Source organism: Salvelinus namaycush, chromosome 13 (assembly GCF_016432855.1).
Source record: "Salvelinus namaycush isolate Seneca chromosome 13, SaNama_1.0, whole genome shotgun sequence".
Classification (NCBI taxonomy): domain Eukaryota; kingdom Metazoa; phylum Chordata; class Actinopteri; order Salmoniformes; family Salmonidae; genus Salvelinus; species Salvelinus namaycush.
Genome location: NC_052319.1, coordinates 41,941,010 through 41,960,130, shown reverse-complemented (window position 1 = coordinate 41,960,130; position 19,121 = coordinate 41,941,010). Strand labels below are relative to the sequence as shown.

The window sequence follows — 19,121 nt, the reverse complement described above, 5'->3', positions numbered from 1 at the left end:
TGTAGTCCTCTTAGTAAAAAATGAACAATTCATTATTTTATTTTTTTATAAATATAAAGTGAAATTAGTTGTTTTACAGCAGCCTACCCCAACTGGCGGCCCGTGGGACGAATTTGGACCGCAGTGTCACGCCCTGACCTTAGTATTCTTTGTTTTCTTTTTTATTTGTGGTTAGGTCAGGGTGTGACAAGGGTGATATATGTTTTTTGCCCTGTCTAGGGTTTTTGTATGTTTATGGGGTTGTTACTAGTCTAGGTGTTTTGTATGTCTATGGTTGCCTAGATTGGTTCTCAATTAGAGGCAGCTGTTTATCATTGTCTCTGATTGGTAACCATATTTAGGCAGCCATATTCCTTGAGTATTTCGTGGGTGATTGTCTATGTGATGTTGCATGTCTGCACTCCGTGTTTATAGCATTCACGTTCATTTGTTATTTTGTATAGTTTGTTAGTGTTATTCGTGTTCAGTCGTCTTGTATTAAAATATGTATTCACATCACGCTGCGCTTTGGTCTCCTCACTACAACGAACGTGACACGCAGGTGATTTTATTTGGCCCCTGAGTTTTTTGTTAGCAAAAAATAAATAATATTGTTGTTGTTTTTTATAATTGCTTTTATTGTTGGACATAATATACTGTAAAAACACCAGCAAATCAGCTCCAACTGATTTTCATTTTGGAAATATGTTCCAACTGTAACGTCCTGACCAGAGTTCTTATGTGTTTTGCTTGTTTAGTGTTGGTCAGGACGTGAGCTGGGTGGGAATTCTATGTTGTGTGTCTAGTTCATCTGTTTCTGTGTTCAGCCTAATATGGTTCTCAATCAGAGACAGCTGTCAATCGTTGTCCCTGATTGAGAATCATATATAGGTGGCTTGTTTTGTGTTGGGGATTGTGGGTGGTTGTTTCCTGTGTCAGTGTTTGTGCCACACAGGACTGTGACGGTTAGTTCGTTTGTTATTTTGTATCGTGTCTATGTCTAACGTTAGTAGCTTGTGTATTGCACTTTCGTTTGTAGCTTCACGGTCGTTTGTTGTTTTGTATTAGTTTGTCAGTATCTTGTCTTTGTGTTTATTAAATTCATGGAAAATTACCACGCTGCACATTGGTCCTCCGATCCTTCTCTCCTCTCCTCGTCCGAGGAGGAGGAAGAGCTAGACTGCCGTTACAGAACCACCCACCTAACTCGGACCAAGCAGCGTGAGTACGAGCAGCAGCGGCCCACTACACAGGAATCCTGGACATGGGAGGAAATTCTGGAGGGTAAAGGACACTGGGCTCACATTGGAGAATATCGCCGCTCTCGGGAAGAGATGGAGGCAGCTAAAGCCCAGGAGCGGTGGTATGAGGAGGCAGCACGTAAGCGAGGCTGGAAACCCGAGAGGAAATCCCAAAAATGTCTTGGGGGGGGCTAAAGGGTAGTGTGGCGAAGTCAGGTAGGAGAACTGCGCCCACTTCCCATGCTTACCGTGGAGAGCGGGAGTACGGGCAGACACCGTGTTATGCGGAAGAGCGTACGGTGTCTCCTGTACGTATGCATAGCCCGGTACGGGTTATTTCACCTCCCCGCACTGGGCGGGCTAGATTGAGCATTGAGCCAAGTGCCATGAAGCCGGCTCAACATATCTGGCCTCCAGTACGTCTCCTCGGGCCGGTGTACATGGCACCAGCCTTACATATGGTGTCCCCGGTTCGCCAACACAGCCCAGTGCGGGTTATTCCACCTCCCCGCACTGGACGGGCTACGGGGAGCATTCAACCAGGTAAGGTTGGGCAGGCTCGGTGCTCAAGGGAGCCAGCACGGTCCGGTATATCCGGCGCCACTTTCCCGCCCCAGCCCAGTACCACCAGTGCCTACACCACGCACCAGGCTTCTAGTGCGTCTCCAGAGCCCTGTTCCTCCTCCACGCACTCTCCCTGTGGTGCGTGTCTCCAGCCCAGTGCCTCCAGTTCCGGCACCACGCATTAAGCCTCCTGTGCGTCTCCAGAGCCCTGTACGCACTGTTCCTTCTCCCCGCACTAGCCTTGAGGTGCGTGCCCTCAGTCCGGTACCACCAGTTCCGGCACCACGCACCAGGCCTATAGTGCGCTTTGAGAAACCAGTGTGCCCTGTTCCTGCTCCCCGCACTAGCCTTGAGGTGGGTGTCTCCAGTCTGGTACCACCAGTTCCGGCACCACGCACCAGGCCTACGGTGCGCCTCAGCAGGTCAGAGTCGGCCGTCTGCCCAACGCCGCCTGCACTGCTCGTCTGCTCAACGCCGCCTGCACTGCTCGTCTGCCCAGCGCCGTCTGAGCCATCCGTCTGCCCAGCGCCGTCTGAGCCATCCGTCTGCCCAGCGCCGTCTGAGCCATCCGTCTGCCCAGCGCCGTCTGAGCCATCCGTCTGCCCAGCGCCGTCTGAGCCATCCGTCTGCCCAGCGCCGTCTGAGCCATCCGTCTGCCCAGCGCCATCTGAGCCATCCGTCTGCCACGAGCCATTAGAGCCGCCCGTCTGTCCCGAGCCATTAGAGCCGTCCGTCAGTCAGGAGCCGCTAGAGCCGTCAGTCAGGAGCTGCCAGAGCCGTCCGTCAGTCAGGAGCTGCCAGAGCTGCCTTCCAGTCATGAGCTGCCTTCCAGTCATGAGCTGCCCTACAGTCATGAGCTGCCCTACAGTCATGAGCTGCCCTCCAGTCATGAGCTGCCCTCCAGTCATGAGCTGCCCTCCAGTCATGAGCTGCCACTCAGTCATGAGCTGCCACTCAGTCATGAGCTGCCACTCAGTCATGAGCTGCCACTCAGTCCGGAGCTGCCACTCAGTCCGGAGCTGCCACTCAGTCCGGAGCTGCCACTCAGTCCGGAGCTGCCACTCAGTCCGGAGCTGCCATTCAGTCCGGAGCTGCCATTCAGTCCGGAGCTGCCTCTCTGTCCGGAGCTACCTCTCTGTCCTGAGCTACCTCTCTGTCCTGAGCTACCTCTCTGTCCTGAGCTACCTCCTAAATCATGTGGGGGCCTTGGGGAGGATTCTTAGGCCAAGGTCGTGGGCGAGGGTCGCCACTCAAAGGACGCTAAGGAGGGGGACAAAGACAGTGGTGGAGTGGTGTCCTCGTCCACCGCCGGAGCCGCCACCGCGGACAGATGCCCACCCAGACCCTCCCCTTGAGTTTTAGGGGTGCGTTCGGAGTCCGCACCTCAGGGGGGGGTACTGTAACGTCCTGACCATAGTTCTTATGTGTTTTGCTTGTTTAGTGTTGGTCAGGACGTGAGCTGGGTGGGAATTCTATGTTGTGTGTCTAGTTCGTCTGTTTCTGTGTTCAGCCTAATATGGTTCTCAATCAGAGACAGCTGTCAATCGTTGTCCCTGATTGAGAATCATATATAGGTGGCTTGTTTTGTGTTGGGGATTGTGGGTGGTTGTTTCCTGTGTCAGTGTTTGTGCCACACAGGACTGTGACGGTTAGTTCGTTTGTTATTTTGTATCGTGTCTATGTCTTATGTTAGTAGCTTGTGTATTGCACTTTCGTTTGTAGCTTCACGGTTGTTTGTTGTTTTGTATTAGTTTGTCAGTATCTTGTCTTTGTGTTTATTAAATTCATGGAAAATTACCACGCTGCACATTGGTCCTCCGATCCTTCTCTCCTCTCCTCGTCCGAGGAGGAGGAAGAGCTAGACTGCCGTTACACCAACGTATTCCCAGACGTAATAGAGATATATGTGATTGTATACAAATGTAAGCAAGGTTTGAAATTATTATGTTTTAGTCAAATATTATATATATGTTAGGGCTTTTTGCGGCCAATTTGCAGTGTACGAATGATTTGGAATTATGTTCCGGCCCCCTGACCATCCACTCAAGAAAAAAAATCATCCCGCGGCTGAATCTAGTTGATGATCAGCCATAGTAGTACAGCCCTAATGTAGCAAATTAGGGTTAAGAGCCTTGCTCAAGGACACATCTACAGATTTTTCTCTTTGCCGGCTGAGGTATTCAAACCAGAAACCTTTCGGTTACTGGCCCAATGCTCTAACCGCTAGACTGCCGCCCTTAACAAAAAAATTTAATCTCAGCAGACAAATAAATTCATTAAATGAAAAAAATTTAAGATATATAATAAATATGGATATTGTTGAGACTATGAATATAATGGTTTACTTTGACAGTACCCTAATTCCAACTATTTTCTCAATTCAAATGGTGTAATTTTGATAAACTGTGGAGTTTATTTATTATTTCCTTCAACAAAGGAGACATGATAGCATCCCTCCTTCAGTCTCAGGAGTGACATAGTCATGGTACAGCGGTGCCTATCTCTCCTCTCTCTCCTGTTTGTGACAAGAAACTGTTCACAAATACTCCCGTGGGAACACCCACTAATGAAGAGAAACAGTGACCTCTGAGCGACCAATTTGCAGTGAGTGCAGAGTGGCTGCTAACAACAGCACTACATTTTACCACCCACCACCACAGCCTAGAATGACACGTGAAGGTCAAACTGTTGGCCCAAAAAGCCGGACTGGCCCACGGCAGCGTTGTTGATACCCTCGCTGCCGGCTGTGGTGTGTAGGGTCACTCATGATGTGTGAGTGTATGTGTGGCTATGAGGGTTTATTCCACAAATTATTGGAGTGATGAGCTCTCTATACTACAAGCTCTCACAGTCTCACATCAGAATTAGACGTTCATCCATGTTTCTTAAATGTCAAATTTCGAAGTTGTTGCAAACGTCAAATTTCAAAGTGTTTAAAGTTCCAATACGTAACTTTTTGGGCGACCCGACCAAACTCACATAGAAATGTGAGTTATAGATCTGTCGTTCTCATTGAAAGCAAGTGTAAGAAGCGGTAGATCTATTTTATGTGCGCTATTGTATGTTTTATTTTTTGCCTCTTTTACTTTCGGTTTTGTACACCAACTTCAAACAGCTGAAAACACAATATTTGGGGTTATGGAAAATATATTTCACAGCGGTTTAGATGGTACAATGATTCTCTACACTATACTTCCTTGTTTTGTTACATAAAGTGGCTTCAGAAGTATTCACACCCCTTGACTTTTTCCACATTTTGTGGTGTTACAGCCTGAATTTAAAATAGATAAAATGTTGATTTTTTTTGTCCCCAACCTACACACAATACCCCATAATGTCGACGTGGAAATATATTTTTTCAAATTTTTCCTAATTAATTGCAAAATAAAAGCTGAAATGTCTTGAGTCAATGAGTATTCAACCCATTTGTTATGGAAAGCCTAAAAAAGTTCAGGAGTAAGAATTTGCTTAAGAAGTCACATAATACGTTGCATGGACTCACTCTGTGTGCAATAATAATGTTTAACATGATTTATTTATGACGACCTCATCTCTTTACCCCACACATACAATTACCTGTAAGGTCCCTCAGTCGCGCAGTGAATTTCAAACACAGATTCAACCACAAAGACCAGGGAGGTTTTCCAATGCCTAGCAAATAACCTATTGGTGTAAAAAAATAAAAAAAAGTGTAAAAAAATTTATACATTAGTGGCCGAGTTACAGTTTTGACTTAAATCTGCTTGAAAATCTATGGTAAGACCTGACAACGGTTGTCTAGCAATGATCAACAACCAACTTGACAAAGCTTGAAGAATTTTTAAAAGATTGTTGGGCAATCCAGGTGTGGAAAGCTCTTAGACTTACCCAGAAAGACTCACAGCTGTAATCGCTACCAAAGGTGCTTCTACAAAGTATTGACTTGGGGGTGTGAATACTTATGACATATTTCTGTAATTCATTTTCAATACATTTGCAAAAAAATTTAAAAACATGTTTTCATTTTTTTATTATGGGGTATTGTGGGTTGATGTGTGAGATTTTTTTTTATTTTATCCATTTGGAATTCAGGCTGTAACACAATAAAATGTGGAATAAGTCAAGGGGTACGACTAGTTTCTTAGGTTTTGGATAGGCTTAAAACCAAAATATCAAAAACAACTTTATATCGCTGGATTCGAACATGCAACCTTTGGAATCAGATGCTTACACCATCTACCATCCCCGTCCACAACACCCTAGCAAAACCAAAACCCTAGTGGCCGGTTTCCACGTCATCTCCCGACGTCCTCAAACATGGATGGATGACGAATACTGACTTGTATCACAGGGTGACCTGCCTGCTCTATAACCATCATCTACTGCATGAGGCATACACTCAGCCAATGTCTGAGCCACATGCATGTTCAATGGTTGATGGACAGCACATTTTCACAATTTTAAAGTGGAATAGAATGCTGTATAATTGTGGTTCCGTCTCAAATACAAAGCAATTAGCTCCCAGTGCAATCAAACCAAATTGCAATTCAACCAAGTTGAAAATGATACACTTGCTTGAACGACCAGTTTGTTTTCAATGGAGAAGTAAATAACTCCCTCTTTGGAAATGTCATTGACATTGGACAATATTGTGATGTTTGTCAATTACATGTTCCTGAATCATGGGGTGGCAGGTATCCTAGTGGTTAGAGCATTGAGCCAGTAACCAAAAGGTTGCTAGATCGAATCCCTGAGCTGACAAGGTAAAAATCTGTTGTTCTGCCCCTGAACAAGGCAGTTAACCCACTGTTCCTAGGCCGTCATTGTAAATAAGAATTTGCTCTTAACTGACTTGCCTAGTTAAAAAAAATATGTTTTGATTGGCTAAGAAATCACTTTGCTCTATTAACACAATTTCACAATGCTCAAATTTGAGAAGCCTCTGCTATGTTTCAAGAAAACATTTATAACCATATGACCTTTATGGACTGATGGTGTGTAACAGCATACAAGCTAAAACCATTCAAACCAATATGGTGTTCTATTAGCGGATGTACACTTCATAAACTACATGGTCATCTCATCACCCGGAGATAAGCTGTTCTAAATATTGGGTGAGGATTGAGAACAGCTGCAGAACAGAGAGGTCAAGCCATCCTTGCTCCTCACCTGCTGGAGTGTGTGTGTGTGCATGCGTGTGTGCTTGCGCATGTGCGTGTGTGTGTGCGTGTTTGTTGTCGTGTGTGTGCGCCGCCACCCTTGCTCTTCACCTGCTGGTATTAGCCCTAGAGGAAGTGGTGCTTGGGCAGGCGTGAACATGGAGTCTGTGTCCCTGCCTGACTCCATCTGGGCCTGCAGCAACAACCCATGGGCCACCTCGGCCACCGAGCCGTCCCCACCGACAGCCACAACCCTGGAGAAAACACACATGTATGAGATACAGCACACGCATAAATCGGCCACGAGTTGTCGACGCTGACACACACCACCCTGAAGGATAAAATACAACGTTACACACACACACAGAGCATGAAACAGTGAACTTCAATGCAGCTCAGGGTAAATGCCTGAGTAAGGATTTCCTCCTCTCAGCCTACATAGCTGAGGTAAACATGACATACTGACATAGCAAGATAAATCAATCATATTAATCACCTGACTAAACAGCGAACATGTCTGTAATACAGGTCAGGGCCAGACAGACATGTGCATACACATACAAGAACGCACACACACACAGATACAGACACACACACACACACACACAACCACACACACACACACACACACACACACACACACACACACACACACACACACACACACACACACACACACACACACACACACACACACACACACACACACACACACACACACACACAGGCCTACTCTCTACACTCATCACTATTACAGCGCTGGTTGACCTAGACCTGTTTATTATATAAGTCGAATCTATTTCAATTAATTGAAATGATAATTCCCATTAAATGTATTGAATAGTCAGATTATGTCATGGATACAGCATTTTCCAGGAATTTGTTAAAATCTGTAAGCCTAAGCCTATTAAGCTCCTATAAGCACATTACTAATACATGTACACTGATGAAAGCTTATTACAGTTCATTTCAGAAATGCTTTTGAACAATACCTTATATTACCGTTGCTAAAAAGATTAGTTTAGCCTCCAATCCATGGATAGTTGTAATTAATGGGTGATTATATTGTGTAAAATTGTATTATAGTATTTTATTGGCCACTCCCATTGGATGACATGCCTGTTACTAAGGTTTTGATATTGAGCTGTAGTTTACCTAGCAGTGGTAACAAAACAAAGCCATTTGTACATAAATGTCAGCACTAAATGTGGTCATAATTCTAGGATTCCTTGAATTGATTATTAGCTTCAGTGTTTATATGTTTCACTCACTGAAAACATGACTAATCAGCAGCAAGGAATTTGTCTGTCAAATGCTGAGCTGATGAGGCCCACCTCACAGTGTATGACAAACTCAGGTTATATACAGATTATATACCTGAGGCATTAGATAGGCGCCAGGCATTGACCTCAAGTTCTGCATCGTGTTCCTAAGATGTCTAATGACATTTCATTCTCCTCTACGCTCTGCCTAATGTTCTGTCATTGCTTGGTTATACACTGGCAATACATCCCTCTATTAAAGAACACAGGCTCTCCACTAAACTACCCCTCAACTCCTATCCCCCCCCCCCCCCCCCCCCCCCCCCGAGCAGGAAGGCAGTAATAAAATCTGTAAAAGGCAGTAAAGCTCTGGTTAATACAATGTTTTAATTTGAGGAGCTGATAATTAACACTAATGTGAGATCTGGAAATAATTACACACATCGCAACAGCCTACAGTAGTGTCTGACATTCCTATTGTGTTACATACACCACGATTCCATGGTTGTGTCCCAAATGGCACCCTATTCCATTTATAGTGCACTACTTTCAACCAGAGCCTTACGGGACCTGGTCAAAAGTAGTGCACTTTAAAGAAAATAGTGTGCCATTTGGGTCACAACCCATGTAGCAGGGACTGAGGCTGTCACGCTGTCACACCCTGCATGACTTCCTGGAAAAACAGTAGTAAAAAATATACTTTTGTCCTTAAAAGCAGAGATTAATGAGTTATGATCTATTAATGAAGACATACGTGATTAGCGTTTTATGCCTTCGCACCACTTCTCAGTCTTCTGGGGTTAATTAAGCTGGTGTTGACAAGACAAAGAGTAGATGATCTAGAATCAGACTATTGCGAAGGACCCTGAATCTATAACACCACATACTCTATTGGGAATATGTCTTCCACACAGAAAGCCTCTCCTTAAGCGCACTACTCTAGAAAACCTCATCCTCTATGGGGAATATACCGTACGTCTTCCAGACACAATTCCTTTCTAACCAAAGTAAAAAAGAGCTCCATAGAGACGGACATTTAATAACTTACAAATGTTGTATGAAATAAGCCTTGTGTGAATCCTGCACAATCAGGTTCTGACTCTGATTGAAGTGCATGTTATGAACCCTGTCTCTGAATAGTTTGAGGGATATTGCAAATCAATTAGACATTACATGACACTTGTATTAGTAATACCACAGCTTCCCTGCTTAAATATGATCCTGTTCCGCAAACAACCGAACAAGGCTATGTTGGGTTAAGTAGCTTAGCTTGAATCTTCAGGGACTTACCCAGTGATTTTGCGATGCAAACAGAATATTTAATTTTGATAAGAGGAGCATAACATATGTCTGACTCTTAACGTCAACCATAAATCCAAACATTACAACATTACAACACAATACACATTTGTTATGGTTATGGTTGTGTATACATGTTGTAATGTGTCTAATATATGTGGGCCACAGTAATGAGGTTGTGAGAGCAGGACAGAAGGATCATGAGCTCAGCTTTTCCACCAGTCACTCTTCACACCTGCTCCATCTGTCCCTCATATCAGACCTGCCTAGCAGAGCACGAGCCAGACATCCCTCTGTCTTTCCGTTCTCCCTCTCCTGCCTACCTCCCACCCCTGCTTACCTCCCACCACTGCCTACCTCCCACCCCTGTCTACCTCCCACCCCTACATCTTCTTCCTGCCTCTACCTCCCTCCTCCTCCTCCCCCTCCTTCCCCACCCTGCCCCCTACCCTTCTCTCCCCTACCCCTCCTAAGGGTGAGGTTGTGGTGTAGACTAGTCTGTGCTGATCTGCTGAGCGGCACCAATGCAGCAATCCAGGTTTAACAGGAGTCCGGAGCTACCTAAGAGGATCTAATTGTGACTATAATGCAGACACATGGGAGCTATGGTGTGGCAGTGTGGTGTAAAAACACACTCACACACATGCACACACACAGACAGGGAGAGAACGCACACACACACACACGCACACGCACCAGCAGTCTGCTGGATGGGAGGTACTTCATCACTGCTTCCAGAACAAGTAATTAAAGTGCCACCTGCCGCGCCCACACTGGAGAGGACACACACCCACACACTCCTATAAAGGAGACTGCCTCGGCTGGGTCGACTTGGTCCCCCGGCACACTGTTCTAATCATAGTATTATCACTAATTTTTTAAAACCTGGACTCTCCCTTCCCTCACCGTCTCTCTCTCTACTCTCTCTCTCCTTTCCTCTCTTGCTCTCCTTCTATCTCTCTCTCTCCTTCTATCTCTCTCGTACTCTGCTTTTTTATTACAGCTACTGTAAATGCCACCTTAAGAGGATGAACAAAACAGACCGTACCACAGACATGGGATTACTTCCTCATCTGACTTTGACTCTGTGCCATCATCCATCCCCATCCCTCCATCCCCATCCCTCCACCCTCATCCCTCCATCCCCATTCCTCCACCCTCATCCCTCCACCCTCATCCCTCCACCCTCATCCCTCCATCCTCATCCCTCCACCCTCATCCCTCCACCCTCACATCACAGCCCAGTATAATACCTTGTATTAATTGGAATCTCACCATGCTGATTACTCAACTCCATATCAATGTGGTGTTTTTGTTTACCTACCTAACCCCTGAATAAAAAAATGAATAAAGTGATTGGCTTTATTAATTGCCTTAGATGAGATTAGATGTATCAGTCTGCTGCAGCTGCATTCCCGTACTGGGAGCACTGGCTCAGATCAGTGTATTGGTTGGTTTTCTTTCTGTCTGATATTTTATGGAGGGGATTTATATGGACCATCTAACAGATAGTGTGGCAAGCAAACCTACCCATCATCTTCATTCAATTAGATTCTGCACAGAATGGATAAAGCGTGCCCCTTTTCTTTCAGTGACTGTGAAGAGAGAAAGACAAGAGAACATAAATAAATGTGTTAATGAATGAAAGGTGAAATCAGAGGGCTGGGCTGGCACAAAAACATGGCTTTTAGTATCCCTATCCAATGTTCATTTGGCACATGGCTGATGAACATATGGGGATGGTGGTAAAGTACAATTTATACTTGCATGCTGTTTGCATTTTGTATGAAGAAAAGAGAAGCAATGCAAAGAGGCTGCCTCCAGAGTGTTAATGCTTCTCTCACTTATGCAAAACAAGGTCAGTAACGCCACTACTCGTGTTCATTATTTTATTATAACATGTGTAGCTGGTGTGGATATTTTAAATCCTTTGCAACACTGATGTTCATTATTTTGTAATAACGTGTAGTTGGTGTGTTATTCTAAATCCTAAATCTGTTTTTTTCAGGCAGAAAGAGGTCAAACTTTCGGGGGGGAAGGACATCCGAGGGACACAGTGAGACTACTATGATGTACAACAGCACTGGAGCGAGTTGATACATTGGCAATTTGGGATGTGGGCATATCCAAAGTGAGGGTGTGGGGGAGACAGGAAGGATGGCGGGTGGCACGCCAGGGAGAGGAGCACCCGTATCCCCACCCAGTTCTCCAGAGACTAGGTAACTGTCACTCTGCATCGCTGTCCTTAACACACACACAGATACAATCACCCCCCACCTCATCCCCCACCCGACACACACACCCACAAAGGAAGATGCCAAGGAATATGGGGGAACGGGGTTCTATACCACAGATGGCGTTACATGGCCTTGCCCCACTTAGCATTTCTGTGGCACCTCCTCTCCGTCGGAGCAGGTTAGTCCCAGCTGTACTCACCCATCACACACACACACACACACACACACCCTTGCACACACACAACCATCACAGGCTCCACCATGACGGATGTGACACTTGCAGATGAGGATTTGTTGTGTGAGAATGTGTATCATATTGGTTAGAGTGTCGGGCCAGTAACCGAAAGGTTGCTGGATCGAATCCCCGAGCTGACAAGGTAAAAATATGTCGTTCTGCCACTGAACAAGGCAGTGTTATTTAAATTAAGGTTACATTTTTAAAAATTCATTTTTAAAAATCTATCTGAAGAACCACATGGATATTTCATTCCTGGTCTATGTCTCTGGTACCATTGCAGTTGTATTGTTACATGGAAATGTTAGGTGGACATATACACTGAGTGTACAAAACACCCAGGTGAATGAACCCTTATTGATGTTACTTGTTAAATCCACCTCAATCAGTGTAGATGAAGGGGAGGAAACAGGATAAAGATGGAATTTTCAGCCTTGAGACAATTGAGACATGGATTGTGTATGTGTGCCACTCAGAGAGTGAACGGGCAAGACAAAATATTTAAGTGCATTTGAACAGGGTATGGTAGTAGGTGCCAGGCACACAGGTTTCTGTTTAGAACTGCAACGCTGCTGGGTTTTTCATGCTCAACAGTTTCCTGTGTGTATCAACAGCCGTCCACCACCCAAAGGACATCTAGCTAACTTGACACAACTGTGGGACGCATTGGAGTCAACATGGGCCAGCATCCCTGTGGAATGCTTTCAACACCTTGTAGAGTCCATGCCCTGACGAATAGAGGCAGTTCTGAAGGCATAAAAGGTTGGGGGGTGCAACTCAACATTAGGAAGGTGTTCTTAATGTTTTGTACACTCAGTGTACAGCAAAAACAGGGACTTGAACATATCCTGCTATCCGGAAAGAAATACACTTTAGCCAGAAATGATCTGCGGGAATGTTGCTTCCCTGGTACCAGTACTGTAGTTGTGTTGTCATATCAAGATGATGTTGATGTATGTTGTGTACATACAGTAAAAACAGTGACTATGCAGAGATGCTTTTTAATCCAGAAGAAATGGCCCGTATACATAAATTCACATAAATTCAATGATTAGTTATGCATTAGATATTCTATGCAACTATTATTCTAAATATTACAACTATATGCTTACAAAAACATGTTTTCTCTCTGTTTCTACCTAACTGTCATTATATTGTCCAAATGACATTATCATTCACTTGTTAAAGTAAATTGCGGACACATTTGTCACCATCACAACTCATTGAAGTAATAACATCATCAATAACAGAAATTATAACATCATCAAACCCAGTTGGTCCCAACTGCCACTGCAGTGTATTGTAGACTCCAGAACAGCTCCCAGCTTCCAGCCGGGGCCCAGAATGAGATATTTAATTTATATTAGGTAAAGTATGTTTTAATGGCTCCTCGTCGACCACTCATCCCCTGCCCTCCCCACAGGGAGAACACAGTCTCAGGAAAGAAGGTCTGCATCCCAAATGGGACCCTATTGCCTGCATAGTGCACTACTTTTGACCAGAGCTATATGAACCCTATGGGCCCTGGTCAAAAGTATTGCACTGTATAGTGAATATTGTGCAATTTGGGACACAACCAGATTCTATTACAGTTGGCTTTTAGAAGTCTCTGGAATCAGATAGTTGCATTCATTAGAGTACACACACACACACACACAAGCATGTACACACTTACACAAGCACTTACACACGCACGTACACAATACACAGACAGGAGGAGGAGGAAAGGAGTAGGGGGAGGGGGAGGAGGAGCAGGCACAGGAAGAGGAGGTGAGGAAGTGGGGGAGGAGGAGGAACAGGAGGAGGAGGAGAGGAGGAGGGGGAGGAGAAGGAGGAACAGGAGGAGAAGGAGGGGGAGGAGGAACAGCAGGAAGAGGAGAGGGGGAGGGGAGGAACAGGATGAGGAGGAGGGGGAGGAGCAGGGGGAGAGGAGGAGAGGGGGAGGAGGAGAACAGATGGGCCTAGCCCCTCCCATGGGTCAGGTTACTCAGTAAGGAGAGGAGACACTGCTCCTGTTATTAAGTGTGAGACGCACTTTAGACTCACCAGAGTAGTACAGCTGCTGCTATACACACACGCACACGCACACACTCTCATGGGACACTTACTGGTGACATCAGCCTTGATGTCTGCTAGCTGAAACAGTGGTGCAACATAGTCTCTGTAGATCTGATAGGCCTCTTTCTTATGGCTGGTAGGGTTCACAAACACCTTCAGGGACTTGGGCCTGTTCTGGCCTGCAAGAAGACAAGGGGATAATCAATCAATCAAATGTATATTTAAAGCCATTTTATATCACAAAGTCCTGGTGTAGACACCAAAAAGAGACAGCAAAAACAGAAGCAGAGGACAACAGAATTAAAAAGGGCAAACAAACAGGTACATTTCTGCTTCACTGGGATTTCCAGTCCAGGTCAAGCTGTTAGTCAGTAAAAGCAGCCATCCCTACCAGGCATGATCAGTTTTATCACTGTGTATTGTGCTTTTGTCTGAGGCACTTGCTATAAAATCAGCTGAACAAAGAGTGAGTTGAGTCCGCTCTACTTCTAAAGGTCAGTAGGTTTGAAGCTCTCGCTTACACAGCCTGAACTACAGCTAGAGAGTTTGAGCTGAGGGAGATAGGGGGGAGTCATGACTCTCTGTCTAACTCTCTCCCCTTCCCTCAACCCTCGCCCTCTCTCCCCCCTGACCTCTCCCTCTCTTCACCCTGCCCTCTCTCTCTATTCCCTCTGCTCTCTCCCTCACTTCCCCCTGCCCTCTCCCTCTCTTCACCCTGCCCTCTCTCTCTCTTCCCTCTGCCCTCTCTCTCTCTCTCTGAGCTCCCCCCGCCCTCTCTCTGTCTGTTCTCCACCCTGCCCTCCACTAAGCACCCAGCCGCTGAGCTACTGAGCTTCCACACTGGATCAGAACTAGGCAGAATTAGGGAGTGTTCCTTCCTGGCTTTCCTGGAGCCTGGTGGAGTCCCAGGAATCGATGGGGAGAGGCATCATGCTGAACCTCTCATCCCCATCATTGTCTCCATTATCCCCCTCATTACTCTAATCCACTGGCTCCCTGGTGGTTGGTCCCTGAAGGTCCTGACCTCGACACGCAAATGAGCCCTATGCCCCCTGAGCCCCAGACTGAGCCTCAGCCTGCCAGCCCTGGCTCTGCTCAGACAGAGCCCCACTCCGAGCCCGGACCCCCGGCCCTCTGCCAGCCACCCAGCTATCCATTCTGACATTTCATTGTGATCTCTTGGGTTTCAGGGGCATCCTGGGTCACATGTTCAAAAGGAAGGGAACGAGCAACGATCAAGGAGGATGTGCAGACAGAGGGGACCAACGTCCGGGTCCCAGGGAGCAATGGTGTCACGGGGGACCGGGAGAGGAGCTCAGGAAGGTACAGCAGGCCTGGAGATGTGCTTTCTCCAGTCTCTCTAGAGCAGGTATTCCCAAACTGGGGAACGCGCAATGCCGTCGTGGGTACGCCAAATAAAAATGTGATTCACATTAAAAATAAAAATAAATAATAATAATAAATTCAAACAGTCCATTTATATTTTCCAACGGGGATATACAGTACATTTGGCTATACAGTTTTTCTTCTCGCCTGAGTAGCCTCGTATCACTGCCAAAAATAAAACTAAACCATCTAGTGTTCAGCGAAATAACAACACAATGTCAAATACAGGTAGCCTAGTCAAAAAATTTACATAAAGTCACATTAACCGTTACTCTCTCGCGGGTATTCCACTTACGGTCCGTATGTAACCAAACGTAGCTGCTGCTCATGTTGGTATCTGCACTGATAGCGCAAAAGCCATGACAGGGAGACATAGAGGAGTGGTAACGCGCGTGCAAGCAGTTGCTCCCGACCCCACTTGGGTACACTGCAGCATCCACCGAGAGGCTCTTGCTGCCAAGGGAATGCCTGACAGCTAGAAATACGTCTTGGACACTACTGTGAAAATGATTACGTTTGTTAAAGCAAGGCCACTGAACTCTCGAAAGAGGCACTTTGAGCCATATATCGGTCTTACAGCTAGGTCTATTTATTAGGTAATTGGCAACACGAACACTAGATTGTGCATTATAGCTATTATTTTTAAGTAAACCATATAGTGGAGTATAGCATTATAGTAACATTTCATTCTTAGGTACAGTATCTAAGTAACTAATGCATTACACTGTAAGTAACCATAGGTAACTGGAACCCTATGACTGTAAATCTTGTTGGCCTTCTCCTTTCTAAAACAACATGAAACCAACATGAGTCTCCATACAATCCAGAATATTATGTTTCAGTCCAGTCGTCAGTAGAGCTTTCCTACAGGCTTCAGAATTTACAGAGGATTATGTACCATAGCAACACGGCAGGCTGGGTAACCAGGCTGGGTAGCCAGGCTGGGGAGGGATCTCTCTCTTCAATCAGGGTTTAACTAAGTCCTCTCTCTCCCCGCTAGGAAATGTTTACCATCAACACTGGGTATCTCATGTACACGCACAGTGTACACACAACAGAAACATTTATTTATTGGGTCACTTCAGTACACCAAAAAATACACCAACAGGTACATTTACCACCTAGTTCCTGCTAGATGAATGAGACTTGCAAGCTATGTTTTTCAATTGTTCGTTTAGCTCCTCAGAATCAGCCTTAAAAATATAAAGTGTATATGAGTTAGCTTACATGTTGCTAACATGACATGGAAAACTGGTCAATCGTGGGAGCTTGGGTGACATAACCAATGATGGTGCTACATTGACTGAATATTGACAAGTTACTATATGTGCAATTAGAGAGTGATGTTGTCCATGTTGTGGACTTGTGGAAAACAACATGAGATCATCAAGTTTGCATCCGATGATGATGTCTTCGGTCTCTGACTCATGGGTTTAATACTGTGTTACCTCTGAGGACCATAAGGCTAGCCTAATGTCACCCAACACGCACGCACGCACGCACGCACGCACGCACGCACGCACGCACGCACGCACGCACGCACGCACGCACACACACACACACACACACACACACACACACACACACACACGAATGTCGCCCAACACAGTGACTACATCTGTCTCTGACCACCACTAAGTGCAGACAGAGAGAACCAGGAGGAGAGGACGTGTGGCTCCTGTGGCTGTGGTCGAGATTCAGTCACCAGAGCATCTGTTGAGACCTGCTAAGGGCTTCTCTCTACCCCTGGAGACAGCCACAAGTCACAAGGGACTACTTTTCCCATAATCACCAGTAAATTACCTGGAGCTGAGGTCAGGTTTCTCAGTGATTCCTATTGGAAAATAAAGCTTCTGTCCTACCGGGAAGACTGAGAGCCTTGTCCCCTCTGGTGGGCTAACGATCACAATGGGGATATGATGGGAAATATGGTAAAGTCCCAAATGGCACCCTATCCCCTATATAGCACACTCCTTTTGAGCAGGTCCCATAGGGCCCTTGTCAAAAGTAGTGTACTTTATAGGGAAGAGGGAGCCATTTGGACTTAACCTATGGCTATTATAGCTGAGGCCAATTACTCAGCCTCAGCCCTGGTATACCAATGTTGTGTTGTCCCTGTTCTTTTTCATTTGGCTGTGAGCTGCTAATCTCCCATTTAATGAGTTCAAAAACACTGGGAGGGTGAGTGTTCACGAGGCAGAGAGAGAGAGAGAGAGAGAGAGAGATGTAATGCACATATGCAGCTCAGTGATTGGTCCAATGACAATACTCGGACACAGACAGGCTTTCAGAAGAGCACAGAATATTTGCTAATCCTTTAGGAACAGATGTCTTATTTTTTCCCTGTTGAAAATCCCTGGCTGACTGATTCACTGGCTGGCTGCCTGGCTGGTGAGGGGGCCATGATCCTCCTGGCTGAACCCAGGCCGGGGAATCTGGGTTTGGGGAAGGTCAGAGCCTCGTAGGGTCTCTAAGGGGCTGGATCCTGGATGATCTGGAAGGCCCAGGAGAGGCAGGGAATTAAAAGACGGCATACAAGATATGGAGAACTAGCCTGGTTCCTAGATCTGTTTGTGCTGTCTTGTCAACTCCTATGGTAATTGTCAAGACACACGCCACATGACAATGACCATAGGAGTTGGCCAAACAGCACAAACAGATCTGGGACCAGGCTAACTTAGTACTGAGTCGTGTAGGCTGGACTCGTCTTGTCCCCATATTGTTCATATCTTGTGCTCCTTCTCCTGGGCGTATGGCATACGGGTGGCGAACCCAACACCCCAGACCTTTCTTCAGATCCTCAGATGCCTTGCCAAACAGGAGCATCTGTCAGGAGCTGGCATTAGAACGCATTAGCGGTGGGGGAGCCCCCAGCCCAGTCCCTGCACGAAACCCCACCGAGTCCCTTCCCCACCCGGCCATCTCCAGATTTACCCCCTCAAGCAGGGGGATCACCGTGCTGAGGCTCTGGATCTGGCGCCAACACACACACACATCCCTTCCTCCATATGTGCTCTGCCCCCAACCAAACCCAATCCTCCCTCCGTGCTGGATAAATTGACTAGATATTTGGGATTATTTAGGCTGTGTTTCCAGTCTGTATTATTTTTCATAATCCAATTCACCCACAGAGAGATGTAGATGTAGGCTGATTTCAAAAATACCCCAGGATTTATTCACAGTACATTAACAACTGAATATAAATTGTGAATATAATAATTGTTGTGACTATAATAACTGTGTTGTGAATATAATAACTGTGTTGTGAATATAATAACTGTGTTGTGAATATAACAACTGTGTTGTGAATATAATAACTGTGTTGTGAATATAATAACTGTGTTGTGAATATAACAACTGTGTTGTGAATATAACAACTGTGTTGTGAATATAATAACTGTGTTGTGAATATAATAACTGTGTTGTGAATATAACAACTGTGTTGTGAATATAATAACTGTGTTGTGAATATAATAACTGTGTTGTGAATATAATAACTGTGTTGTGAATATAATAACTGTGTTGTGAATATAACAACTGTGTTGTGAATATAATAACTGTGTTGTGAATATAATAACTGTGTTGTGAATATAATAACTGTGTTGTGAATATAACAACTGTGTTGTGAATATAATAACTGTGTTGTGAATATAATAACTGTGTTGTGAATATAACAACTGTGTTGTGAATATAATAACTGTGTTGTGAATATAATAACTGTG

At 45.3% G+C, this 19,121-nt stretch overlaps 1 pseudogene; it reads right to left on the bottom strand.

The window, feature by feature from the left end:
- Positions 1-19,121, bottom strand: part of LOC120058142 — an 86,290-nt pseudogene that overhangs the window by 22,409 nt on the left and 44,760 nt on the right.